The sequence below is a fragment of the Akebia trifoliata genome, chromosome 11 (genome assembly GCF_017979445.1).
Source record: "Akebia trifoliata isolate Shusen 1 chromosome 11, ASM1797944v1, whole genome shotgun sequence".
NCBI classification, from domain to species: Eukaryota; Viridiplantae; Streptophyta; class Magnoliopsida; order Ranunculales; family Lardizabalaceae; genus Akebia; species Akebia trifoliata.
Window position 1 is genome coordinate 18,676,219 of NC_141385.1, and position 25,934 is coordinate 18,702,152.

Sequence of the window (25,934 nt, forward strand, 5' to 3'; positions counted from 1 at the left end):
AGTACCTTCTCGTTAAGCACTACAGAGTCTGTAAGCATTGTGATGAGAAATTCTGTGAGCAAAAAATCACTCTTGTACACCGACTAAAATAACAGGTAAGTGCTTAAAGTTAGTGATACAATGAAAATAAGTCAAAGCAACATAGCTTATTTATAATAGATAGCATTCCACCATATTCCAAGCATTGGTCATTTGGTGATACAAGGATTTCTTTTGCCTTTAATTTGCCATTGTGAATTATGTTTTTGAAACATAGCTTATTTATAATAGACAATATTTTTTTTTATCATTATTTATTTATTTATTTTTCAAAATTTTAAGAACTAGAAGACCAAAAATACAAGCCAAATCATTGGTGAGACAAGGAAGAAAAGAAAAAGCCCAGCAATGTTAAGAGATAAAGTTAACACAACAAAGATAAAGTAAATGCCTCATACCAACTTTACCCACACAGTAGACATGATTCATGAGAAGTAGTGAAGGTTGTAAAGAAAAGAAAAAAGTTATTCAGCAAAATCATTAATATATAAATCAACTTTCAAAAGTCTCACATAAAAATGGTTTACAAGCATTAATATATAAATCAATCCCTACAAACTACAATACCCATGGCACGTATGAACATGTGCTGTACATGTACAAATGTTGTTTCTACGTGTGTGAGTTTTGATGCATATTCAGGTGATGAGACGACCCAATGTTATTTGCATGTTATGATGATGGATGAAAGACATAGAGATGATGATGGTGCACAAAACTATGAGATTTTGGTAGTGGTGGTGGAGCTGTTGGTGATGGTGGTGGTGGTGGGTTGAGAAAATGAGTTGTTGGTGATGATGATGGATATCAGCTTTCCCACAAGACAATCCACCTTCCACTTCTACAATCCTTGTCCTCTGAATAAAACCCATATCTGTCTGCCCTTGCCCTTGGTCTGCAACATTTATTTTACTACAAATCAAATTGGAGTCATCCTAAGAACAAATTAACCATCTATTTTACTAACCTGAAAAGGTGTCACAAAAAGAAAAATCAACATGATTGAAAAGAGAGGCGAGTCACCGTTTCTTTGCAGCCGGTTCCTTCTGAGAGTTGAAGTATACTGCTGAGACCGGAAGGCCCAATCCATTCTGAACCGCAAAGTGTCTAGTACTAAAATTGGCACGGGCATCTGGCACTCGACTCCCAACCAACATAGGACCTTTTTGCTCAAATAAAGTGAATATGTATCGGTGAATCCCAGTCAGAGGCCGAGGTCCCATGTATGGGACGACCTCTTTTCCTGCAATAGAACCCACCACAATCATTACTAATCCCTAGAAAACTAGTACTTATCTCTAGGAAATCTGTACTTTTCATCTTATCTCAACGATGGGTCTGATGGATAGCCCACACTTCTCAATTTCATATATTTAAATTAGATCATGTAGTTAGGATACTTTGTTTCTATATAAAGATTTATGAAGACTTGACACAAGCAAGGTCAAGAGACTATTTAGTTCACGTTTGAACTACACGGTCCAAGGTTGGGATGGTGCACTCTCCCAATTGAGATGAGAGAATTTAGAATGAAATTAACCTTGATTTAGTAAGACTAAAATGATACACAATTAATATAGGGACAAGATGCACCTGTGTTTCCCTGTATATGCAAAAGTTCAAATGCAGATTGCACAACAAATAAATAAGAATTAGAAGAGTAAACTAAAGTTTGTAGGACATACTTATCTATAGCCGATTGCTCGAGTTGCAAAATTCGAATTTGGAAGAAGGATCCATATCAAGAAGTCGTGTAGCCTCGGATAGAAGTCCTTCATGTGCTACATTTAAAGACCGTTTTTACCAAAATGTATTACACAATGTGTCAAACCAACCAAGCTATGGGTCCCTTTCCATTTCATTTACTTGGCTACTTCAGCATGGTTTCTCTGATACTATTTTTAGTTTGAGGGATTAATGCTTTTAAGAGAGAGAGACATTAAAAAATTAAATAAATAAAATTATTATTTTTTAGCAAAGTATCCCAAGTATCCAACGACATAGAATAAAGAACACCATACATGCACACATTTTTAAGTAAGAAAACAATGAAAATGCCTGAGGAAGAGTTCCTCTTCCTGTGGTTGGTATTCATGCACAGATTTGGTGTAGAAAAGCTTGAGGAGAAACAAAGCAAAAAAAATATCTCAAGTGAGTTTTTGTCCTCAGTACTAGGACTATCAAGCACTCTCTCCATGTTTAGGAACAATGGTTGCATTTAAGAAATCCATTTGTAACAGGCAAATAAGGTAGAATCAAAATATAGATAAAGAAAACAACTAATAGTAAGTGGGACCCAATGATGAGCTCTAACACAAGTAGCCCTTCTTGTGATTTGTTTAAAATCATATTGGTTCATAAAAAAAAATCAATAATGCAAATTAATATGCTTATATTGACAGTTGCTTCAACTCAATGTGATAAGGCTTATGATTCTAACCATGCAACGGACTGGAACCCAATTGATACCACGGAAGAATGGGTGCTGCTTAACTTCATATATGTCACTGTATGGAGATGCTTAATGTAACGAAATAATAAGTGTAAAAAATAAAAACAAAAACTGTCTCAAAGCAGAGCAAGGCCTGGCCTTGCTAACATGGCTAATTTAGACAACACACTAACCAGTGCTATGTACTCCTCCGTTCCAACAAAGGAATTTGACGCTCGCATTAATTCAGCCATAAATATTGGAGGCAATTGTTTTTTCTGTTGCTTCTTCTGTTCCTGGTTATATTGAATTAAAAGCTGAAAAGTACATCTTAGACTCATTAGTCTATGCAACAATAATACACCAAAACCAGAACCCAAATAATTGTAAAATCAAGGATACATGCCCATTGTGCTGGAGTAATACATTTTCACGTTTCAAATCCCTGTATATTATACCTGTATAAAAACAATGATTTTCCATGAAATACTCATGTTTGTTTGATGACATAAATGGGTTAATATGAACATGTTTTTAACAATCAACAAAATTCAAAATTGATTCTATCAATCACTAGTGAAACAACGAGATTGGGTTGGCATGGACCAAAGGAACACCAATCTGATGGACTGCACCGCACGCTCACAGGGAACCTGAAAACATAATCGGGGGGCTCATTGATATGTGGATCACAAAATTCTGAGAACTCTACAAAATGATAAGGTGCCACGTGGATGTAAAAGCATAAAATTCTAAAAAAGGAAACATTTTTCATCATTGATGAACACATTTTAACAATTGTTAGTACAATGGTTGAAACCTTTTTATCAGGATTCATCTAGACCATTGTTCTTTTTCTTTTGGCAACACTATTGTTGTGGACCTCTAGAGAATAATTTAGAAGATACATGTATGGCAATTTCACTACATTCATACCTATAGTTGTCACATTGATGTGGAACAGGTAGCTGATTAGCAGTCAGGTTGATCTATGTGATTTGTCCTTAGCCACATGTTTGTGGGTTAAGTGAGAAATAGCTTAATTTAGCCAAATTGAGGATGTTTGATAGTACACCACCAGTCCCACTGTTTTCTAATGTGTTGGGGCAACAGTTCATAGATCAGACACCAAGGCACCCAACCAGCCCACACTATCCTCTCTCTTTAACAAGTAGCAACAGATGTGCTACTTTCTTGCTCACAACCAGCCCTCACTATCCTCTCTCTTTAACAAGTAGCAACAGTAGCCATGTGCCATTGCCAATATCTCAGAATTTAATGGATATCTAAATCTATTATTTACTCGATTGGCTTGAAAGGAAGATAACATTTTTTAAAGGAAAATGTCATCTAAATAGTCTAGATGAAGCTAATCGTTACAAAATTTTGGAAAAAATGAAATGTTTATATCAAATCAAAGATAGTAAAGGCAAAAGAATATAAGAGAAACAGAAAGATAGACGGATTTGAGAGCAAAGCTTTTTCCACCAAAAGACTCTACTATTGCTTCGAAGTGCTGCATCAATAAAACAAGAATGTTATTGAATATACCAAAAAATGTCATTAAAACCAAGATTGAAGTATCTTGCATTGAGTTGTCAATGGTAGCTAGATACATGAAAAGGTTAAGACCAACCAGCACTCCTCATAGCACTTGTAAAAGCTCAAGCAAGTCTACAACTTGCCCTCAAAATAGAGAGGTGATGAATTCTGTACAAAGAGTCGATGGTGAGAGAGATTCTGACGGCACCTGCTGTACAATTTACCCACAGCAGAGGCCTAGAGGACTAACAATTTCAACTAGAACAGTTAATCACCAAAACGAAGAAAAGTGAGATGCGCATAGTCAAAGAACTGTCCAAGATGTTAAAGTGATTGAAATGCATGAAGAAGCGATGAAGTTCTTACAAACATTCACATGGTCGTTTATGTGGCGCCCCGCCGAACGCTAACACAAATCCCCATGTCAGATCTCGAGGTATTATGTAGCACCTCGAAATTTCGACATAGTCTTCTCTGTTTATGTTAGCATTCCAAGGCGTTCAACCTGCACCTGATAAACGACATACAATCCTGCATACATATAAAAAATAATATTAGCGGAAGCTTATATACGTCTAATAACGTACAAAAATCAGAGTGCGGAAGAAGAAGTTTATATACACGATTATAGAGGAATTTCTCACTCTAACAAAATTCCTAATGCTCAAAATAGGATCCACAAAACTACCTGGAGGAACTGACACCACTAGGGGTAATAACCCCAATACTCACCAGGTAATGGACTCTGGTCGTCTATCTGACCCACCAGATAGTCCTTACTCGCTGGTTCTATGCCCGCCTCGTCAACTGCAGGCTCTAAAGCTAAAAAAAATAGGAAGGAATGGGTGAGTAACAATGGTTACCCAGTAAGGAATAACACAATTTCTGCCAATAACCCCTCCTAGCATGAACGAATAAACATACTAAATCATTTTAACAATATAAAATTTTACATAATAAACTACGATTAACTGGTACATATAGCCAGGGATGAACAACTAAACATTTTAAAACTCACATTACATCGATTAGTAGTACTCACTATAACACTCTCTTTTTATACAAATCTAATTGATCAAATGGAAACAATAAATATGGATTTCATTTTATATATCAAAATAAGCAACAGATACATAATACACAATGGTGGAGTATTGGAATTAGAGAGTTGGGATTCACGACTGGATCGCTCTCAGTCGGGACATAATGTTACAATTCTTCTCTGGTTTTTAGATCCTGATTTTGTGGCCGGTCGCTGCACTTACCACACTTGGTTGGCCATTTATCCGGCTCAGACTGGCCGTTTGACGTGACCGTAAGCAATGGGTCTCTTTTCGATGTGTCAGAACGTTCGACTACTATAGATTGTTAGTGATCACTGACTAATCATCTTCGTCTATGCCTATCAGGCGTAGATATCATTCCCAAATATACAAACCATTCATATACGACCACCTTTACATTATAAGTTCATTGGTAAAGATAGAGAGGAATAAACCCGGATTCTAGTTGTGACTCCATTCTCATACGCATCCCATACCACGTATGAGCTTGGTGGTCCCTACCGTACATCTCAGGATAGTACACCACTCCGGATGATATGACGTACTATCCCTTCAGGCATTCACAAACTCTTTAACAGCTCACAAAATAGCTATATATATATTATTTTCATTTGAAAACAAAAGAGAAATTAACAATACAAGATTGATAATGGATATCCAGTTTCCTACCATGCAAGTGTGGCCACCCGGCCTAAAATAAATAACAAAACGGAAACGTAAACAGCGCTTCGCGCTAACAGAAAGTAAATAAACATGCAACCAGTAATATTATCCCTGGATATCTGTTCACCAACCTCACACAACACAACAACGTAAAATGCAGACATCACCCCTTGGGTGTGACTTTGACATTTTACCGTTTCACACCCTTTTTTCTTTTTTTTTTTTATTTTTACAATTTTCAATCTCTTCAATAAAATATCCATTTTCTGATATTCATGAACTCAATATGAGTTCATTGAATATTAAATCACATTTTCCAAATATAGAATTTATTTCTAACAATAATATTGAAAAAGAATACAAATTTCATATCTAAACGGGGTCCGAGTAGTGCACAAGATCCAATTTATGGAAATAACCCGTTAAATTATCCTACCCACGTATGATTTGATAAAAAATACATTTAAACATTTCAAACATGCAATTTCTGGCGTGAATTTTTAAATAACAAAAGAATTCTATATTTTGAAAATACATCCAAAATTTTTTCGATAAAATCTTAAATGTAATTTTCACAATCTACGATTACTAATAGAAATTGAGAGTTCCTTACAATCTCTAGGCGAAAGGATCAAAGCACGTGTGCGAAAATCGAGGAAATCAACACGGAAATCGAGACGGACTAAACTTCAAAGTGGCTGATTTTTGAATCTGGCCTAGTAGTTTTGAAGATCTTGACGCCATCGTCCTTTCTCTCTTCTGCGACGGATGACGATTTGACCCCGAAATCGATGAAATTCGAGGTCGAAGTTTTCGAAATCCACGTATATACGTACGGCTAATTTTGGATGATACGGGTTGAAAAAGATGAGAAAAATAAAAGAATTTGGTTGGGTTATGTAGAGAATGAGGCTGCGGACGTTTCTCCCTTCTACGTCGGAAGACTATTTGACCTCGAAACGGACGAAATCCGAGTCAAAGTTTCGAAATTTTCGTATATAAATATGGTTGATTTTTGACGATATTGGATGAAAAAGAAAGTGAAATGGAAAGAAGTTGGGTGGGTTTTGTAGAGAACGCAACTGTGGATATTTTTATCTTCTGCGGTAATCGTCGAAAGTGGACTGTTTGCGAGGGATCTGAGGTGGAAGATCGGAAGAAAAAATGAATCTTTTTGTTTATTATCACGGCTGTATGGACGAGTTTGGGGAAGATGAGATAAAAAAAAATTAAAATATTATTTATATAAAATTTGGGACGAATTCGTCATTTTGTCAATTATTTTTATCGACGATAACTTGACCATCCGGACTCCAAAACTGACAAATGAATATTCTATTTCGTCTAATTTTTCTTTTCGGATCTAATGGTAAAGTCAATTTCTACAAATTATGTCTCCATAAAAAATTTACATTTTTGGCCTGAGATGACCCTTAAACTTGATGTCATTTTCGTTTTTGACGATAATTCGACTTCCTGATCTCCAAAAATGACAAATAAATAGTCCATGTTCAATAATTTTTCGTTACGAACCCAATGGTATGATCGAATCTTAACAATTATTGCTCTAACAAAAAATCACTATTTTAGCCTGGTCCGACCCGGTAATCGAGGATTTTGCAACTTTTATATTCAGACTCGCATTTGAGCGTGCTTACAGGCTAAACTATGTTTTTCGATTATTTTGAATCCAATGGTGAGGTTAGATTCCATTAAAAATAATAAAAAACATCCTAAAATTTTACCCCTAAGTCCCACTTTTAAGATTTTCTTAAAATTCTACTATTTATTTTTTCCTCGAGATACGAATTGAAAATTCGGGATTTTACATTCTCCCCCCGTAATAAAAATTTTATCCTCGAAATTAAAATCATACCTTATCGAACTTTGTCGTGATTCCACTAACATGACATTATAATAAACAACACCTATTTTCGATTACCATCTATTCTTGAGTCCCAAGTCAATCTCATTTATAACTCGTAGACTTATGTTTCTCATATTCCGTAAACCCAACACATTCATTAATTTATCACTCTAATTCAAATTCATACTCCAATCAATCCATTATTTATATAACTATAAGATAACAATCAATTCACCTTATATCACTTCCCCACCAATGTCTATCAACAACAATCCTCTGACATCTTTTCTATTCTTTATCTTTATTTCTCTCATTAATTACACCATCTATTATGTTTTACTCATACTTGTTATGAATATTATTCCTCAATGCATAGTCTTACCGCAACCACACCACTATCTTTATATTCGATTCAATATTATATTTTCTACTTATTGTGATATTTATTAAAAATCTTTATCATAACATTTATAATTTAATATCTTGCTCGAGGGGATAGATAGTACATCCCATCAACTTTAATTCGAGATATATATGTACTTCCCATTCTACATTACATCAACCAACCTACACTTCTCCTTTAAACACATCTAATAAATTTTCTTGCAAATTAACCACGTGTGTGTGTGTGTGTGTTTTTTTTTTTTCCTTCTCATCTAAAAATTTCTTGTATAAATAAATGAACCTTACCTTATAAGAAGTGCATGTCTTGATTGCAGACCTTCTCTCTTTAGGATGGATGTGGGCACAAGCAGGTGGTAGCCGTTCTTTCTACGGAGTCATAATCTTTACGTATAGCACTTTCATTTCGATGAGTAAAAATGAGCCACGATCGAAGTCTCGAAGTGAGTACTTGTCTGTAGAAGGCATTGATCACGTAATGAGAATGATAATAATGAATTCTTCTACTGGAAGGCGATCGTGAAAGGAGAAAGCAAAAGAAGAGTAAGAGTCAACACCGAGGATAGAAAGATGAAAGGGAAAAGATGATCTATCTTTTTAAAGGAGGAGAATCGATTCAAGAAGTCGTAAAGCAAGAGCTGCTTATCTAATAGTTCAGTCGTTAGGCCTCTCAAAGTTAAGCTATCTTCAATCGAAAGGAAAGATACGCGACTCCCTGCGTTGATATTCGAAGAAGTAGCTCTCGACATGAAGGATATACAATAAACACCTGCTTATCTACTAGTGTAATATACGAAGTAATTGACTAGACTATTGATATAAAGACTAGCGTACCAATTGAACATCACTTGTCTTTTCATACTTTACAATTATTCTGATACCTATTTTACAAGTTCTTAAATGATCTTCCAAAAATCTTATTCTTTCTTCGTAAGGCCTCCCAATGGTATAAATAATTTCATTACTTGACCTGTGTCAGTGGTTTCTAGCTCTAGCAAGTGTGCAAACTCTTTACAGAATTATATAATCTAGAGGAACCAATATTGAGTAAAACTCCACGTTCTAACATTATAATTAGAAATTGTACCTTCCAAAACTTTGTTGGAGACAGGTACTTTCTCCTAGGTCACAATCCTTGCTCGTGACTGTGATATAGGGCATTATTTCCTAATATGTTCCACATGACCACACGCGTAACAATGTCAATGATTTTGTCTTCGTAGATCTCTGTGGAGTAGGCAGTTGGTAGACTGGGGTTTGTAGGCTCTGAACCTACCTTGTTGATTCATTTGGCCTTGTGGGCATCATTGGAGTTCCAACTGCTATATAACTCAGCGATTGAGGAACTCTACAACTTGATAGTGGAGGAGTTCTATATTGTGGATACACTGATCCGGGAAAGATTAGCCTCGAATACATCGACCTCTTGGCCGAATCTGATCTGGGAAGAAAAGAAATCTAAGGTCAACTCATTTGCCCCTTGGAGGTCTGAAACTCTATCTCCTCTCGTTTTATCCTTTAAGCTCGATTTACCGTATCTCTATAATTGGTAGTCTTAATCATCGATCTCTTGGCCCTTAGGTAGGGTTGTAGTCTTCTAAATAATCTACGGGCCTTCTGCAAATCTGTCAGGATAAGCTCGGGCGCTTATCGTGACAACCTAGTAAACATCATATCATGGTCTGTAATCGATAGATTACCCTGCACTAATCTCAAAAACTCCTGGTGTTTGATTTCTCGAGCAGTCTCGGATATAAATCTATCCTCTCGAATTCTACCCACTCAAATGATCCATTTCCCAATACATTCATCTCAAAACGTTACTAATGATTGGTATCCTCGTCGAACTAGAATGTAATCGACCATCACCCACTGATCTCTTGGGCATTACATGTCACTCAAAATCTTTCAGGTCTTCAAAACCCACTTATTGACCTCAATAAGATCGAAAAAGTCCCCAAATTTTGATAGATGTAATCGTTGAAAATTCTACAACCACATCCTTGGATTTACCTGTCCTTTGGGCTGGGGAATTCTCTTATTCTTCAAAGGCACGACCTTGTCGTAATGGTCTCTAAGTGGAATAGTATTTCCCTTTTGCGAAGAAGTCCAGCGCTTCCTCATTTCTTGGATTTAGTGGTGTGCCTTACAATCGTGGTAAGTCTTGTACCATCTCTCTCTTCCGATCGCTAGTCTTGTCTATTCGGGATGGCACGAATACGTGATCAACTTTATTTAAATCTGGTGGCCTTATTGTTCCTTCAATTGGTTTGTCTAGCATCTTTTTGAGACACACATCCTTAATCGATTGATATTGACCCGAACATTGTTCTCCTTTATATCCCAATTTACCACATTCATAAAATATCACAACTCTTCTTTTCAACTGATTTAGTAGTATATATTGTTTCTTATAAAATTCTTCCATCCATTGAGTTGGTATGTCTATAATATCACACCTCACGTATGGTTATTTTTCCTATGAATTTGCTAATTTCGTAATTATTTGTCTCTTATTAAATACTAATTGCCTTCCTTTTGTAGACACCCCATTTTTGCACTCTCCTGATTAATCAACTCGTCAACCCGATCGCAAAGGTTCCCAATGATGGATGTTTATTCCAATGCTTCATTTTGTTACCAGATATGTTTCAGAAATCCGGATGAGGTATCTCGAACTGACAAAACTTAGAAACCACGCTACGCTAGGTAAATACGACCCCAGAAACATAAAAATCATCATCTTGCAAACCAAAAAGAAGCTTCACGATAAAAATCACTAAAAATGACCAAATTACCAAAATACCCCTAACATCAAAACAACCCTAGAGCCTACATTACGCTTAGGAAAACTCATTCAAACACATAAAACAACAAATCGAAACCAAATAAATCATTTCACCAATTTTCACAAAATTCGACAAAATTACAAAAATACCCCTCATAAAATTCACGACCATTTCACACAAAAAAATTTCATAAATGACAAAAACCAACATTCCCATTGAATTTCTTACGAAAAACTGATTCCAAAACATCCTGGAACATTGAAAAACGACTTAAAACGTAAAAAATCCTCTCCGAGGGCAAAATGGTAATTTCACAATTTTAATAATTAAAAATTTCAAAATTAATAAATAAATCATTAAATAATATAAAGTGAAACATTAATGAAATTAATTATAAAATTTAAACCAAAAAATTGATCAATTAGGTTTTTAAGAAAAATTGTTGATGGTTCGCAAGATATTTCTTTAATGACCCCTCCATTTGGGGGTCCAAAGAATCAAAGATATAATAGAAGGGGGTTCTCCAAAAATTTAAAGTCAATCAAGCAAGACTAAAGTCAAGATATTAAAGTCAATCAAATAAGACTAAAGTCAAAATTAAAGTCAAAATTAAAGTCAATTAAATAAGACTAAAGTCAAAACCCTAAATCAAAACCCTAATCTAAACTAATTAAGTCAATCTCATAAGACTAAAGTCAAAACCTTAAAACCCTAAAGACTAAGTCAAAACCCTAATTGAAACCCTAAAAGAAACCCTAATCAAACCCTAATGCTTCTAAAAACTTTATAAATAGGAGCCTCTACACCCTATTTTCGTATCAAAAAAAAAAATCCTAGAAAAAGTAGGTGAAGAAGCCTCCACAACCTCCCCAAAACCCTAATTTTGGAGCCCCAACTCCTTCCCTAACACCCCTACTCCGATTTTAGCCTAAAAAATACCCAAAAACCTCTAAAAAACATCTCAAAAATCCACAACAAATTCGAAGCACCCAGATCCAAGAAGGAGATACCTTACCTCGGAGATTAGAAATCAGATCCGGAGATAGAACGAAGTGAGGAATACGGTACAAGGAACCGTTTTCACCAGATCTGAGGGAATATCACTTTTGCAGATCGAAGGTAATATTTTTCATTATTTTTTAATCTAGGTTTATCATTAGCGATGTAGATTTATTTGGGATAAGTAGAGACCGGCAATGGCCGGGCGGGGTTGGTGCCTAACACCTTCCAACCCCGTAACATGATCCCCGGATTCAGATTTTCTATAGTAGATTAGTTCATTATCCGTTTTAGAGTCAGTTTGATTCCTAGACCATAATAACTAGGTGGCGACTCCCAAACCTCAAGGGTCAAAAGCGGATCTGCGCACCCCGCGGATCGAGGGCGCTTTCAGTGGCGACTCCACTGGGGACTATTGAGGATCAAACTTGAAAACTCCCAAGTATGGGAGCATTGCCAGGATGACCTAGTTTTTTTTTATTTAGTTGGATTTATTTTATTTATTTTTTCTGTTTATTTATTTTTTTTGTCTTGATTGTAGATGATTTTGGGTATTGCATTTTTTTTTTCCAATTAAGGATCACTTTTTGATGACCCCTAAATAATGAAAGATTCAAATTGACATATGAAAATGATGGAATGATGAAGGTTGGGACAGTAATGTTGAAACATTTTTACAAAACATTTTAGTGAGAATTAAGTCTAGGAACCTTTTAATAAAACGTAGATCTCATCGAGTAGATTAATTTAGAACTTGAGTTCACTCAATTTCGTTATCGGAAGCCTTAGATATCATCGATGCAAGTTCAATTTGTAAATCTGGAATTGTTGTTGAATGAAAGTTGGGACAGCAATGTTAAAGCGTTTTCACAAAATATTCTAGTGAGAATTAAGTCTGGGAATCTTTAGTAAAACGTAGATCTCATCGAGTAGATTAATTTAGAACCTGAGTTCACTCAATTTCATTATCAGAAGCCTTAGATATCATTGATGCAAGTTCAATCTGTAAATCTGGAATTGTTTCTGAATGAAGGTTGGGACAGCAACGTTAAAACGTTTTTACAGAACATTCTGTTGAGAATTAAGTCTAGGCACCTTTAATAAAATGTAGATCTCATCGAGTAGATTAATTTAAAACTTGAGTTCACTCGATTTCATTATCGGGAGCCTTAGGTATCATCGATGTAAGTTCGGATTGTATTTTCCAAATTCACAGAAAATTCGAATTTATCTAATGTTAGCACAATTAATGTTCCTGAGAGTGAGCTCATCTCAACCATTGTCATTCTATCATCAATGTAACATCTATTGGAATCTCGATTTATTTTGGATCACCCAAAAATAACCCTTGATTAGACCATAGACAACAAATTTATGGGCTTTTTTAATGTTGGATCAGATTAATTATTATTTGTGTTATATGCCCATATAATATGCCATGATCTCTACAGATATATTTGTGATGTGTTTGCTTTCATCTTAATTTTGATGTGATGGGTTTTGTATTATTTTCTTGATCAATATTCATTTGATATCCATATGTGATGACATAATCTGGCCCATGGGCCCATGTGTTTGAAAAAGGCCCCGGGCACACCCCACCCTGTTTTGCACATACCACATGCACGTTTACTGTTTTGCACACTTACACGTCCTATATAGCCAACGTGGCACTAGTGCGTGGCCCGATCTCTTCGGAGATGCGACGTCATTCATGAAAACCACAACTCCAGTCACGTACCTTAGGGTATATCAAACTGGGGCATCAATACCATCTAATCAGGTGATTCTGAGAGATATATTGATGCACCCAAACTGGAGAGACCTGAGCCTTTGACCTATTTGTAAGCCACACAGTCACATGTCCCGATTGTCAACGTAGTACTAGTACGTGGTCGGTCCCCTCGTGGGATGCCAAACCATTTATGAAAGCTACAACTCTTGACTCGTACCCGTAGGTATAAAAGATAGTCTAAGTATATCAATTGCACTTCTTGGTCAAAACCGGTGCCTAAGCAAGATCTTGCCCCGCTGTACCCTACTGTACGAGGGGGATAGACTACGTTTATTCTAGACGAGAGGTATTTAAGTGGGCCCTTGCTCTGCATTATGCGCCACCTCTCAACTGGAGATCGAACTGGCTGTTTTTGGCTTCAGAGAAGTGAATTGAGGTTTTAGATTATCACCTACACGGTATATCAAACCAAGTCACCACGTATCGAAAGGTATATAGGTATGCTTGGGCAAGGGTGGCCAGATAAAAATGCATTGCACGTAGTAAGCTTAGAGTCTAGAAACCTTCCCTGTAGGTCACGACTCGAACTTATCGTGGGTGTTCCCGGGTTGTTTATTGAATGAAACATTTTGATTCATGAATGTAGGTGAATGATATGAATGATGAGATCAGAATGCATGTGAATGATGAGATAAGGAATGTATGGTTGTCCTCAAGGATAAAAAATTTTGTTTCGAAAATTAAAACGGGTGCACCGACCCAATAAAAAATCCATCTCTTGCAAATGACCCAGCCCAACTCGATCCAACAATCCTGATGGACCGGGCCATTTAAATCGAAATAGAAATCAAATTTTCAAAGAAGAAAAATAGTTTACAAAGGGAAAGTATTTTCCAAAATAAATGTTTTCTAGAAAAAGTGTTATTCTTTAGAAAAAATGTTTTCTAAGAAAAAACGTTTTCCAAAAAATATTTTCCATAAGAACAAGATTTTCCAAGAGAAAATGCTTTCCAAATAAAAAACTATTTTTCAGAGAAAAAATGTTTTCCAAAAGAAAAGAAAATTCAAAAAAAAATGGTTTACAAAAAAATCTAGTTTGGAATGAAAAATTATTGAAATATGTTTGTGGAAGTTGTTATTCAATGAAAACATTATTTGTCAATATTTTTCAAGAGTGCAATAAAATTATTTTTGTGAATAATCATTACATTAATGAATTGTTTAATGGATTGGTGCACAAATTTAATAAAATCTCAGGGTTCATTTAAAATGTTATCAAGGGGGTTACACTGAAATTGGTTAAATTCACCTTCAAAGAGGTTTAAGGGTTATCATTGTGTCTAAGCTCAATCGTCCATCGTCTAGCTAGGGTTGTAAATCCGGTCAGTTAGAGTAAACGTCAATATCAAATCAACAGTCAGAAATGACCTCAACATCGTCCAGTTGTTCTTTAAAGATCATAGTGCTTCAATCCTGCCGGTTATAAGCAATATCTCAGTCCTCAGTCCTAATCAAACTCGTGTGGGTACTTGTCTTGAGTTTTCATTAGTCATTTGGGTTAGCTCGAGTCATTTTTTCCAGCAAGGTCATGTCTTCCTTAGATTGAGTCTACTCTTTCCTATTGAGTCAAGTTAGTTCATCGAGTCTATAGAGGTGTCTGTTGTCCCATATGAAATTAATCGGATAAAGAAAATTTTTGAATACCTCGAGCGCATTAACGAATTAACTAATAATTTGATAGATTTCGTTTCTGAACAAGAAGATAAGAGTCGGGCTCAACCTTTAATCGAGAAAGTAAAGGTCTTTGACCTTGAAATAAAAAATAATTCCTAAAGAGATTCAAATAGAAATCATCTTATCCCTAAAGGAACACGAGGGGATAATGAATTTATTCAAAATTTTCAAAAGACTTGTTCGTGTGATCATATGAGGGTATGTTAGGTACAAGCTTGGGTGTTGTTCAACACGAAATAGATACTCGTCTATATCGATGGAATTAAAAAAGATGTTATAAAATGTATCAGCACTATCCTTACTACATCTTGAGTTTCAAATCACATATTATCAGTCGATATGGGGGTACCTTTTGAACTGATCTCTGATAATGGGTCGTACTTCAAAGCATAATCATTACTCTATGTTTAAAGTTGAAGATCCGGAAGCACAAATCATCCCCCTACCGTCCTCAGATCAATGGAACGGTTGAAGCAGTTAGTAAGAGTCTCAAGACTATCATCAGGAAAATGTGTCAATCACATCAAGATTGGTCAGAAAAATTATCATTCACGCTATGGACATATCGAACTTCAATTCGATCCTCTACTGGAGCTACTCCCTACGCCTTAATGTATGGCATGGAAGCAGTCTTGCCAGTTGAAATAGAAATTTCGTCTCTCAAGGTCTTGTTGGAAAATCATTTGTTAGAAACAGATTGGGTTCATCAGCAGTATGAAGAATTAAACTTGATCGAAGAAAACGAGTTAAAGCCCTATACCATGTGCGAGCTTATTTAAGAAGAGTCACTCGTGCATTTGACAAAAAGGTCAAAGCTCATCATTTACAAGTCAAGGATTTAAGTATCAGACTTCAAAGAAAATTAAACACTCCTCCTCGACTATAGGAGAAAGTCTGAACCCAATTGGAGAAATTCATTCATTAAGGAAATACTGTCTGGAAAAATCGTCAGACTTCAAGATCATGATGGAAGTGAACTACCAGAGTCAACCAACCTTGACCGGATCAAATGGTACTACATTTAAGGAGGCCATCTTTGGCCGAATCAATTTTCCTGCTACCCAGTTCATTATGTCCTTTCTCAGCCCTTTGCATCTTTTTCAAAAAAAAAAATAAAAAAATAAAAAAAAATAATGCCTTTTTCTTTCTCAGCCCGATCACCTAACCTAGGGGAGGGAAAATCCGAACTACGTTTTGGTCTGATCCCAAAAATTTGGGGTACGTAGGCAACCTGAGAAGTTACTTCAGGCCCGACCACATCAAAATAAAAAAATAGATTCCCTGACAAGAAAAAAATCTAAAAAGAAAAAAATTCAAAAGAAAAAGAAATATCTTCAAAATAGGGAAGAAAATTCAAAGCAAAATAAAAGAAATGCCACACAAGGGGCATTTGGGTTTTGAGCCTCAAAATCCCTTTTACTTTATGCCTAGTCCCAAGCCTACCTATAAAAATCCTCCTAAGTACCGTGTGAAAAGGTCAAGGAGGGTAGTAGAACATGATCAGACAGCAATTCTAGAAGGTCAAATGAAAAGAAAAAGATAAAAAAATGATGAAGCCTGCTAAGTTGAAAACCCGAAAAGGGCGACTTAGGCAAAAATTAAGGCAAGCTCGCAAAGTTGAAAATCTGAAAGGACAACTTTGGCAACAATCAGAGCCAAGAAAAAAGAAAAAGCTCGTTAGATCGAAAACCTGAAAAGGCGATCTAGGCAAAAGTTAGAGCAAGCTCGATAGATTGAAAACCTGAAAAGGCGATCTAGGCAAAAGTTAGAGCGACAAAGAAAAACAGAAGAAAATCCTAAGTTGAGAGTAGTTCGAGCTGAAACATCAGAAGTCCGAATAATCAAGTTCAATACTCAAATTAAACCAGGCATAGATTCAGAAGCCACAAGTATCTTATCTACGATCGATCTGAAAATTCTTACTTCCCCAAGTGAACCAATGGAGAGAAGGGTGAATTCTAGGATGAATCTCAAAAGGAAATATTTTGTTCTCTTGAGCCTGACTCAAAATCTTCAATAAAATTAATCAAAATTAAAAGTTGGATCTTTATTGCGCTTGTGGTAATCGAATATTTCAAACCTTCATACAAGGGGCATTTTTCTTTTTCCTCTAAATTATGTAATTTCCCTCCTTATACCAGGGGCATTTTTTAATGATGTGTTCAATTATTTTCAATGCCATGTTTATTGTCCAACTAGGGACATTTTGTTTTTGGAGCAATGTTAATCTTAAAAACCTCAAACTTAAGGTTACCCTTTTGATAACAGTTCTTCAAAAAAACTCTTGAGGTTCAAAAGAAATAAAAACTCAGGTTTTAAATTCATAAAACTTTTGAATAAATCCTTGAGGTTCAAACAAAAGCACTTCGGATCTCACATTTGACTGTGTCCAGAGATCAACTAATATGGTATTCCCAGATCCAATCATTCTTGGATTCGATCATTTCTCTTCCAGATTCAGTCTTCCAGATTTATTCAATTCACTCTGATCAGTCTTTTCCAAATTCATTCATTCTTTCCCAAAAGTCCTTCATTCCTTCGCCAATTTTGCTCAGTTGTCGCCAAGGGTTATCTTGGATTTTGCTCAGTTACCGCCAAGGGTTAGCTTGGATTTTGCTCAGTTGCCGCCAAGGGTTATCTTGGATTTTGCTCAGTTGACCCTTGGATTTTGCTCAGTTGCCGCCAAGGGTTAGCTTGGATTTTGCTCAGTTGTCGCCAAGGGTTGTCTTGGATTTTGCTCAGTTTCCGCCAAGGGTTAGCTTGGATTTTGCTCAGTTGCCGCCAAGGGTTAACTTGGATTTTACTCAGTTGCCGCCAAGGGTTATCTTTGATTTTGCTCAGTTGCCGCCAAGGGTTAACTTGGATTTTGCTCAGTTGCCGCCAAGGGTTATCTTGGATTTTGCTCAATTTCCGCCAAGGGTTATCTTGGATTTTGCTCAGTTACCGACGAGGGTTTACTCGGAATTATGATCAATTTATGCTCAATTATGCTCAGTTTATGTCTAATTTATATTCACTTTGCGCTTAGATTTTACTCAAATTTACCTCAAATTTTTGAGTCCACACACTTGCACAGTTGTTACATCAGTCAAGGAGAATTTTTTAAAAATTCAAGGATCTGACGTTACCAGTGAGAGCTCGCGCTCAAGGACCTGACAACCTTTTAGTTCGGGGAGAGTTTACGCTCAAGGATCCGAACGCCCAGACGAATTGCTAAATCAGACTGCAAAATGAACTGTCACTAGCTTTGGCATTCGGATATCGCACTATCTACCGAAATAGATTTGCTATCTAGTTTACTTCAACCCTCTGCCAAAGAGGGGCATCTGTAGACACCCCATTTTTGCACTCTCCTGATTAATCAACTCGTCAACCCGATCGCAAAGGTTCCCAATGATGGATGTTTATTCCAATGCTTCATTTTGTTACCAGATATGTTTCAGAAATCCGGATGAGGTATCTCGAACTGACAAAACTTAGAAACCACGCTACGCTAGGTAAATACGACCCCAGAAACATAGAAATCATCATCTTGCAAACCAAAAAGAAGCTTTACGATAAAAATCACTAAAAATGATCAAATTATCAAAATACCCCTAACATCAAAACAACCCTAGAGCCTACATTACGCTTAGAAAAACCCATTCAAACACATAAAACAACAAATCGAAACCAAATAAATCATTTCGCCAATTTTCACAAAATTCGACAAAATTATGAAAATACCCCTCATAAAATTCACGACCATTTCACACAAAAAAATTTCATAAATGACAAAAACCAACATTCCCATTGAATTCCTTACGAAAAACTGATTCCAAAACATCCTGGAACATTGAAAAACGACTTAAAACGTAAAAAATCCTCTCCAAGGGCAAAATGGTAATTTCACAATTTTAATAATTAAAAATTTCAAAATTAATAAATAAATCATTAAATAATATAAAGTGAAACATTAATGAAATTAATTATAAAATTTAAACCAAAAAATTGATCAATCAGGTTTTTAAGAAAAATTGTTGATGGTTCGCAAGATATTTCTTTAATGACCCCTCCATTTGGGGGTCCAAAGAATCAAAGATATAATAGAGGGGGGTTCTCCAAAAATTTAAAGTCAATCAAGCAAGACTAAAGTCAAGATATTAAAGTCAATCAAATAAGACTAAAGTCAAAATTAAAGTCAATTAAATAAGACTAAAGTCAAAACCCTAAATCAAAACCCTAATCTAAACTAATTAAGTCAATCTCATAAGACTAAAGTCAAAACCCTAAAACCCTAAAGACTAAGTCAAAACCCTAATTGAAACCCTAAAAGAAACCCTAATCAAACCCTAATACTTCTAAAAACTTTATAAATAGGAGCCTCCACACCCTATTTTCGTATCAAAGAAAAAATCCTAGAAAAAGTAGGTGAAGAAGCCTCCACAACCTCCCCAAAACCCTAGTTTTGGAGCCCCAACTCCTTCCCTAACACCCCTACTCCGATTTTAGTCTAAAAAACACCCAAAAATCTCTCAAAAACATCTCAAAAATTCACAACAAATTCGAAGCACCCAGATCCAAGAAGGAGATACCTTACCTCGGAGATTAGAAATCAGATCCGGAGATAGAACGAAGTGAGGAATACGGTACAAGGAACCGTTTTCACCAGATCTGAGGGAATATCACTTTTGCAGATCGAAGGTAAGATTTTTCATTATTTTTTAATCTAGGTTTGTCATTAGCGATGTATATTTATTTGGGATAAGTAGAGACCGGCAATGGCCGGGCGGGGTTGGTGCCTAACACCTTCCAACCCCGTAACATGATCCCCGGATTCAGATTTTCTATAGTAGATTAGTTCATTATCCGTTTTAGAGTCAGTTTGGTTCCTAGACCACAATAACTAGGTGGCGACTCCCAAACCTCAAGGGTCAAAAGCGGATCCGCGCACCCCGCGGATCGAGGGCGCTTTCACCTTCCATTTGGCTTCGAGGTGGTGATGGTTGTATTATTCATATTTCCTCTCTAAACTTGATATGAGACTTAGCCATCTGTCTCATTAATGACATTAGCTGTGCTATTAGGTCAGTGGTTTGATCAAAACGTGTCTTGTCTCTATTACGTTTCGACCTCTGCCTCGTCCACTCCTCTCGCTTATGTTCATCTGTATTAAGGCACTTATCAAAAGAAGGCCAAAACTGCTTTTACGCAACCAAGAATTACTACCGCAGCCTGGAACTTAGTAATGGACTCCATTTCCATTACTAACAGAACAAACCTAGAATCCTATCCTAGGCTTACTAGGCTCTATAGACATCTAGATACAGAAAAACTCATAATTCCAATACGAAATTATTAATGAGCTCGGATACCGAATTCCTAGTGACACTCTATGATTATCGCTTTAATATATGTGGTATCAGCCAATTCTCTAAAACATAGCAGATCTGTATCCCATACGGATCTAATGCTATGCTCTGATACCATCTGTGGCGTCCCGCCGAACGCTAACACAAATCCCCATGTCAGATCTCGAGGTATTATGTAACACCTCAAAATTTCAGCATGATCTCCTCTGTTTATGTTAGCATTCCAAGGCGTTCAACCTGCACCTAATAAACGACATACAATCCTGCATACATATACAAAATATAATACTAGCGGAAGCTTATATACGTCTAATATCGTACAAAAATCAAAGTGCGGAAGAAGAAGTTTATATACACGATTATACAGGAATTTCTCACTCTAACAAAATTCCTAACGCTCAAAATAGGATCCATAAAACTACCTGGAGGAACTGACACCACTAGGGGTAATAACCCCAATACTCACCAGGTAATGGACTCTGGTCGTCTATCTGACCCACCAGATAGTCCTCACTCGCTGGTTCTATGCCCGTCTCGTCAACTGCAGGCTCTGAAGCTAAAAAAAATAGGAAGGAACGGGTAAGTAACAATGGTTACCAAGTAAGGAATAACACAATTTCTGCCAATAACCCCTCCTAACATGAACGAATAAGCATACTAAATCATTTTAACAATATAAAATTTTACAGAATAAACTACGATTAACTGGTACATATAGCCAGGGATGAACAACTAAATATTTTAAAACTCACATTACATCGATCAGCAGTACTCACTATAACATTCTCTTTTTATACAAATCTAATTGATCAAATGGAAATAATAAACATGGATTTCATTTTATATATCAAAATAAGCAACAGATACATAATACACAATGGTGGAGTATTGAAATTAAAGAGTTGGGATTCACGACTGGATCGCTCACAGTCGGGACATAATGTTACAATTCTTCTCTGGTTTTTAGTTCCTGATTTTGTGGCCGGTCGCTGTACTTACCACACTTGGTTGACCATTTATCCGGCTCAGGCTGGCCGTTTGACGTGACCGTAAGCAATGGGTTTCTTTTCGATGTGTCAGAACGTTCGACTACTATAGATTGTTAGTGATCACTGACTAATCATCTTCGTCTATGCTTAGCAGGCGTACATGTGATTCCCAAATATACAAACCATTCGTATACGACCACCTTTACATTATAAGTTCACTGGTAAAGATAGAGAGGAATAAACCCGGATTCCAGTTGTGACTCCATTCTCATACGCGTCCCATACCACGTATGAGCTTGGTGGTCCCTACCGTACATCCCAGGATAGTACACCACTCCGGATGATATGACGCACTATCCCTTCAGGCATTCACAAACTCTTTAATAGCTCACAAAATAGCTACATATATATATTATTTTCATTTGAAAACAAAAGAGAAATTAACAATACAAGATTGAGAATGGATATCCAGTTTCCTACCATGCAAGTGTGGCCACCCGGCCTAAAATAAATAACAAAATGGAATCGTAAAGAGCACCTCGTGCTAATAGAAAGTAAATAAACATGCAACCAGTAATATTATCCCTGGATATCTGTTCACCAACCTACACACAACACAACAACGTAAAATGCAGACATCACCCCTCGGGTGTGACTCTGACATTTTACCGTTTCATACCCTTTTTTCCTTTTTTCGATTTTTACAATTTTCAATCTCTTCAATAAAATATCCATTTTCTGATATTCATCAACTCAATATGAGTTCATTGAATATTAAATCACATTTTTCAAATATAAAATTTATTTATATTAATAATATTGAAAAAGAATACAAATTTCATATCAAAACGGGGTCCGAGTAGTGCACAAGACCCAATTTATGGAAATAACCCGTTAAATTATCCTACCCGTGTATGATTTGATTAAAAATACAATTAAACATATCAAACATGCAATTTCTGGCGTGAATTTTTAAATAACAAAAGAATTCTATAATTTGAAAATACATCCAAAATTTTTTCGATAAAATCCTAAATGCAATTTTCAAAATCTACGATGACTAATAGAAATTGAGAGTTCCTTACAATCTCTAGGTGAAAGGATCGAAGCAAGTGCGTGAAAATCGAGGTAATCGGCACGGAAATCTAGATGGACCGAACTACGAAGTGGCTGATTTTTGAATCTGGCCTAGTGGTTTTGAAGATTTCGACACCGTCGTCCTTTCTCTCTTCTGCGACGGAGGACGATTTTACCTCGAAACCGATGAAATTTGAGGTCGAAGTTTTCGAAATCCACGTATATACGTACGGCTGATTTTTGACGATACGGGTTGAAAAAGACGAGAAAACGGAAGGAATTTGATAGGGTTATGTAGAGAATGAGGCTGCGGACGTTTCTTCCTTCTACGTCGGAAGACGATTTGACCCCGAAACGGACGAAATCCGAGGTCAAAGTTTCGAAATTTCCGTATATAAATACGGTTAATTTTTGACGATATTGGATGAAAAAGAAAGTGAAATGGAAAGAAGTTGGGTGGGTTTTGTAGAGAACGCAGCTGCGGATCTTTTTCTCTTCTGCGACGATCGTCGAAAGTGGACTGTTTGCGAGGGATCTGAGGTGGAAGATCGGAAGAAAAAACGAATTTTTTTGTTTATTATCGCGGCTGTATGAACGAGTTTGGGGAGGATGAGATAAAAAAAAATTAAAATATTATTTATATAAAATTTGGGACGAATTCGGCATTTTGTCAATTATTTTGATCGACGATAACTTGACCGTCTGGACTCCAAAACTGACAAATGAATATTCTATTTTGCCTAATTTTTCGTTTCGGATCTAATGGTATAGTCAATTTCTACATATTATGTTTTCATCAAAAATTTGAATTTTTGGCCTGAGGTGACCCCTAAACTTAATGTCATTTTCGTTTTTGACGATAATTCGACTTCCTGATATCCAAAAATGATAAATAAATAGTCCATGTTCAATAATTTTTTGTTACGAACCCAATGGTATGATCGAATCTTAACAATTATTTCTCTAACAAAAAGTCACTATTTTAGCCTGGTCCGACCCGGTAATAGAGGATTTTGCAACTTTTATATTCAGACTCGCATTTGAGCATGCTTACCCGCTAAACTATGTTTTTCGATCATTTTGAATCCAATTGTGAGGTCAGATTCCATTAAAAATAATCAGAAATATCCTAAAATTTTACCCCTAAGTCCCACTTTTAAGATTTTCTTAAAATTCTACTATTTATTTTTTTCCTCGAGATACAAATTGAAAATTTGGGGTTTTACAGTTTAGGTCCATATAAATGGGTGTTCCGTCAGTCCATATAACCCAATCTCAACATACATACATAAGTAAGTAAGTATATGTATGTATGCCTTAATTATCGCTTTTCGTTAGACAATCCTCTGTTTCATTTGCATCCCTTAATATATTACACACAAGGTTATCCCCCTAACAAACTCTCTTAAATTTACGAGCTTTTTACATTTCATGGCAAAACTTAATTTTAACATTTTGTTTTTTTTTCTTTATTTCCTTGTATTAAAATAAATTATTTATTAATGCTATAATAGTAGCGAATTTTAACTTTTTTGAGGTTGTGCACGATGGATCGACCAATAAAGAGAGGCTTCATTTCAGAGAAAGAATTATAAAAGAAAAAACTATTATAAATTACTAATATTTCAGATGGATTAAGATACTAAACAACACACTCAAACCTTTTTAGCACTTACCAATGTGCTAATGCATTAGACCACACTAGCTGAAATAAAATAAAATATTTAAACAATTGATTGGAGAAACAAGATTCATTACAAGCACACAAGGCATCGTGCATACTGCACATGGCAACTCTATGAGAGCCAATTGAGGCCTCTAAAGTCTCCACAACAACCTCCATCACAAGCATACAAGGTAAACTACCCATTGCCTTCTCCCTTACTTCAACACAAGAATAATCAAGCAAATAACAACCTACTTAGGACAGAAACAGTTGCTGAGAGACTCAACTACAGACCACCAAACCATCTATGAACGCATCGTTGTCTTCACCTTATCCCAATTACAGTGGAGTCACTCGGTCATCTACACACTAGAAAGGGAAATGGGTAGTACCACTATTGCCAACATTAGCTGGATCTATTTCCAAATTATTTGAAAATAACATTGGTCCACACTAGTGTTTATCACAGTCCATTTCCATCCTGTATTGTACGTCTCCACATCCATAACACAAGCTTCCTTTAATTTGAAGTTAATAGACCACTTACACAGATAAATTAACAAACCACTTACGCAGGTAAATTTAGCTAATGTTAACATTAGCATTTATGATATTAGATTCATTAAGATGAACTTTAAGTTAAAATCAAGAATCATTTTGCATTAATCCACATCAGCATGTATGATATTAGTCCAGACTCCAAAATACATCCAAATAACAAAGACATGGAGGCCTCATTAGTTTATCCAAGCCAATAGCCACAGTTGACATTGAAACATCAACATGGTATTATGACTCACAAACTCAACCAACATAATATTTAAAATGCAAATTTAACAGAATGGATGGGGAACATAGGAAATTTTAAATTTATAAACATTTATAAACATCAACAGATCTACCAGTTTTAGACTTCATTGATATTTTTATCAAGTTGAACAGAAAAAAAAATAGAAGTAGAACTTGAAAGTACATTAAATCTATCAAAGTTATATAAGTAGAAAGTGAAACATCAACATCATGTAACTCAAGATGAGTCGATTATCAGATCAGGTTTACTTCAGAGTTCAGATAAAGCAAGAAGTGTAGAAAACAAGTGTTAATTAATCGATTTTCTGGATAAAATCTCTACAGTTGGTTCAAAAAATTGCATTCATCTCGAAATGAATTAGCAACACCAATGTAACACAAAATGATTTTTTAGGAGTTTTTTTAAGGGTTTTTGAGAGAGACAGACTTACAAATGAGATTTGGAGTCGTTTGATCGGTGGCACTGATAAGTGAGCTTCAATTCTTAGGGTTTCCGACTTGATCTCTGATTTCTTCTTCGATTTGAGCTCTGAGAGACTAAAAATCCATTGATGAAGTGAAAAGAGTTTGTTTGGTGAGAGAGATTGAGAGATCGTTTGATGAGTAAGATTGAGATCGTTTTCCCTCTCGATCGCTCGGTGTTCGATTGAAATGGTTGATCGAACCAAATCGAAATGGGAGTTCTTCTTGCGTAACCAGACTCGTTTTCCCTGAGATAGCTGAGAAGGAAGTCTGTTGGATGTTTTAATTTTTTTTTATTAAAAAAAAAAAATTCG

The 25,934-nt window shown here is 35.9% G+C and overlaps 1 long non-coding RNA gene across 2 annotated transcripts; it reads right to left on the reverse strand.

Moving 5' to 3' along the window:
* Positions 1-525: 525 nt before the first annotated feature.
* Positions 526-25,934, reverse strand: LOC147391077 (uncharacterized). Of its 2 annotated transcripts, XR_015183245.1 has the most exons (4): positions 25,590-25,934; positions 1,725-3,123; positions 1,063-1,282; positions 526-934 (listed from the first exon to the last, which is right to left on the reverse strand). It is a non-coding gene; the product is annotated as an uncharacterized LOC147391077 (long non-coding RNA). The 2 variants fall into 2 exon arrangements; XR_015183244.1 differs by lacking the exon at positions 25,590-25,934 and having other exon boundaries at positions 528-934; positions 1,725-4,396.